Source organism: Salvia splendens, chromosome 17 (assembly GCF_004379255.2).
Source record: "Salvia splendens isolate huo1 chromosome 17, SspV2, whole genome shotgun sequence".
Taxonomy (NCBI): domain Eukaryota; kingdom Viridiplantae; phylum Streptophyta; class Magnoliopsida; order Lamiales; family Lamiaceae; genus Salvia; species Salvia splendens.
The window spans coordinates 15,703,663-15,707,841 of NC_056048.1; the positions used below are offsets into that span (position 1 = coordinate 15,703,663).

At 43.2% G+C, this 4,179-nt stretch overlaps 1 non-coding gene across 1 annotated transcript; it reads right to left on the reverse strand.

The window, feature by feature from the left end:
- Positions 1-1,635: 1,635 nt before the first annotated feature.
- LOC121775630 lies at positions 1,636-1,742 on the reverse strand. Its single transcript, XR_006045177.1, has one exon. It is a non-coding gene; the product is annotated as a small nucleolar RNA R71 (small nucleolar RNA).
- Between the last annotated feature and the right edge of the window lie 2,437 nt (positions 1,743-4,179).

A 4,179-nucleotide genomic window follows, 5' to 3' on the forward strand; every position in this document is an offset into this window, starting at 1 on the left:
CTCCTAACATGTTGTTAGACAAATTAATTTCATGAATTTATCTTATGTTCGTTTCTATCTCATTTTCGCCTTTGCTACTTGTACGTTGAATGAAATTATCTCTTTAGGTGCATCTTTTGTGATAGTTTTACTTTCTTATTTTGATGCCTCTTTAGCTTGAAATAAGATGGATGAAAGTAGTATTGGGTTATCAATTGGATTTGTTTAGATGACAAATTGATAATGGATGTTGAGCATATGTGAAACCATTCTTTGAATCTCGTGCTTCCGTAGGATATTTAGAATTGTAGAATTTGGTTTTAAGAATATGTGTTTAGCTATTCTTTAACCATTGGTGTTTAGCATGTTTAGTGCTTTCACCTTAGTTTGCTCTTAATTGTCTTGCATGTTATGAGATAGAATCGAATATATAAGATAAATCCTCTTCTTGTCTTCAATTGTTTGGAGTAACAATTTCTTCTCTTCATTCGTCTTACTCGTTTAATTTCTTGTAATTGTTATTGCACGATCTTTAATCAAAATCTTCAAACAAAAATACTTTTTACTATGTGTTTTCTTTGTTTTAGAGTTAAATAATCTTTATCTTCCTTGTGGATCGACGCCTTAAATAACTACTCACGAAGCTGTAATCTTGCAGTGAAGTGGTAATATTTAGGTAAATTAATTGAAGTTGAGTGCAAAATTATCTTGTTTTGATAGACCTAAAATTACACATCAAGTTTTGGTGCCGTTGCCGGGGAAGGCAATAGATTGTTTAACTTCTAGTTTGTTTATTTGTGTTTTATTTTATTTGATCTTTCTTTTTATTTTGAAGGTACTCATTTCGTATTCATGGGAGGTGATAGTCATCTACCACGTCTGGACTTGAAGACGGAGTATTTTTTTAGGTGATATTGTTCTAACTCTTAGTTTAGTAATTAGGTAGTTTAGTTTTCAATCAAAAGAACACACATTTTATAGAACTTACCCCGAAGTTGTCGAGAGGTCTCGCTTTCGGTAATAGTGAAATTTATTGTGTTGTGTTTGGTATCTTTTCTGTCGCGCGGGTTTTAAAAAAAATAAAAAAAATTGTGAATGCACACAAGATCACGGGGTACACCACCGTTTGGATTACTCTGTTATCAAAGAAGGAGAGGGCTTAGAGGTTCAGCGTTTTAGATTTATTCGGACTATTCGAGTCTAATCAGTGGTAACTCACTCTTTGGTGAAGAAAGGGAGGATTGTCAGGGGTCAGAAGTTGAATCAATGGCCGAGAATAACAATGAGATTCCACCACCCGTGGGAAGGTTTGGCGACACTCTTAGGTCGGGAATTGAGTACCCGGGGGAGTTTGCCTATGAAAATGATAACGTCAACATTCCACCTCACTACATTAGTTTGGTGAATGGAGGAAATCTTTTCCATGGTCGGGATAATGAAGATCCAGTGAGCCATCTTAATGCCTTTTATGAATTGACAAACTCTCATAGACCTCCAAATGTGGATCATCATCGGATTAAGAGGGCCTTATTTCCGTTCTCATTGAGAGAGAAAGCAAGAGAGTGGTATGACTCATTACCGGGCTACAACATAGCAACATTTCAAGAGTTGAAGTCGATGTTCCTTTTGGAATATAACTCTCCAATGAAGATCGAGAAGTTGAGAGAGGAGATTACATCTTTCCGACAGAAATATAATGAGTCTTTTGCGGAAGCATGGAAGAGATTCATAGATATGCTAAGGAAATGCCCAAGTCATGGTTTAGCTCCGGGGCATGACCTCTTGAAATTCTACAAATGGCTCAATAATGAAGGCACATGATTAGTCACGGCAGGGTCGAATGGAAACTTAGATGATCTAACTCATGATGAAGAGAGAGCATTGTTTCAAAGATTGGCAAATAATCAAAGGAATTGGCATAATCCAAGAAGAGCGGCTGAGAAGGCAGGAGATACATTTGGTGCTACCAAAGATGCGGAAAGAGTGACAGCAATAGAAGCTCAATTGGCGGATATAAGCACTCAAATGTCTTCAATGAAAAAAGCAGTTAAATCTCTTCAACTGACTCCTCAACCTCAAGCAGTGGCTGTGTTGAAGTGTGGGTTGTGCCAAGGCGGACATCATACAGATCAATGTCCAAGTCTTCAAGGACCACCAGTGGAGGACGTGAATTACATTGGTAACAACTGTCAAGGGTTCAACCAAGGTAATCAATACAACAATCAGTAAAATTGGAGGCCTCAACAAACAAACTAAAATCAAGCTGGTCCTAGCAACACTTCAGGTACTCAATGGAGGAACAACACTCAACCTCCAGGTATAGGCTTTAGCCATATCAATCTTGACTGCACTTTTCGCATATTGCTCGGTTTGAATTTTTTTTATTTATTTATTTATTTTTTTTTAATCAAACACCCTCACGGTGGAGGGTTCGTGGGTCCCTCATCCCTATATTTCAAAAGTGGTTGAATACAAAACGTGGCCACACCCGAAAGTGGTGTGCCTACACGAAAATTAGGAGTAGTATGCGGTCCGGTTCCACAAGCCCGGACCTCATCATACTCCCTTTCAAAAGGTAAAATACAATTCAACAAAAACGAAAGACTATATATCCCTTTCCACCAAAACTCGAGCCTATTCTTCCTCTTCATTATGGACCCGAATGTTCGGGATACCCATTGCATCCATCCTAATCATCGCTGTGAGGTGCCTTGGTGCCGTGAGGGCATTCATACGCCAGTAGTCATTTCTTTCTAATCCCATTTTGGCGAGGAGATCTCCTGCTCTATTCCCTTCCCGGTGGATGAAGGTGATACGGGTGTCTTGTTGGCGCTTGAGGATTGCTAGTCGCGGCCATCACCCGACTAATATGGGCCGGTCCCCAGTGCGTGCCATTTAGGAGCTTAACCGCTTGTTGTGCATCTGACTCAACCCATATAGGCCTTCTGAATTCTGCGGCGAGCGTCAACCCGAATTGGATGGCCAGAAGCTCCGCTTCGAGGGCTGAGTGAGCCTCGAGTGGGGAGGTAAAGGCTGCAAGCATGTTGCCCTCGTGGTCACGAACAAGTCCTCCCCCCCCGGCTTTATCCGTTGCCTCCATGTATGCTCCGTCAGTGTTGAGTTTGATCCACGGTTCATCCGGCGGGTTCCATTTGACCACCATCGCGAGGGGCCTGGTCCTTCGTGGCTCGGCCTGACTCGGGACGTTGATCTTGAGGCGGACTCCTTTCCAATGCTTCGGTTTGTAGGATCCATTGGCCATGCTATTTCTAAGGAACATTTGCACTTGCCATACCACATTGAAAGGCTTAAATTGCACCGATTGATGACGACTCCTGTTTCGCTCAGCCCAAATGAACCAAAGAATAAGGTACGGCATCGCCCGGCTGAGGTGTTTCTTACCGGGTTGTTGGACTCTCCGTGCCCAAACTTCGAGCCTCTCTGGGATGGTGTCATTGATCCGGAGAGGTGGTGAAGATCCCTCGAACCAGGAGTCAAACTCCCTCCACACACCTCGGGCGCCAGCCCCTTGGATGAAGAGATGCTGCAGTGATTCGATGCCCGGTCTATGAGGGCAGCATTGGCACTTAGATGCCATTTCCATTCTTCTCCACTGTAGCTTCGTATCCACCGGTATTCGGTTGGAAAGGAGTCTCCAAATGAAGATAGCAATAGAAGACGTGAGGCCTGCTTTCCATAAGTCATCAAGGCCTTGGATGATAGGTCTTTGAGTTCGGATGGTCTCCCAAGTTGATGCTAGTGAGAACTCCCCATTGTGTGAGAGCCTCCATCTCGGCACATTCGGCCCCTCCGGGATGATTGGCGTGTCAAGGATCTTCCGGACGATGTGTTGTGTAAGGCCGGCTTGTGCTTGTAGAATCCGCAACTTGGCTTCATTCCAAGATCCATTGATAATGTAATCAGCAACATGGACAAGAGGGCCTCCCCTATCATCAAGACAAAGTTCCCTCAAAGGAACCTCTCCTAGCCATAGGTCATCCCAAAATGATATCTTACCTTCTCGCACCACCCAACGAATGTACGGTTGCGCCTGTGCCCGAGCCTTCAAAAGCCTCTTCCAGGTAGGGCTACACCTCCCCGAGGCTCTAGCTGTGAGTGGGGACGCCTTAAGGCAATATTTAGTCATCATGTACGTAGCCCAAAGGGAGTTTTGTTCCCGGAATCTCCACCATAATTTAA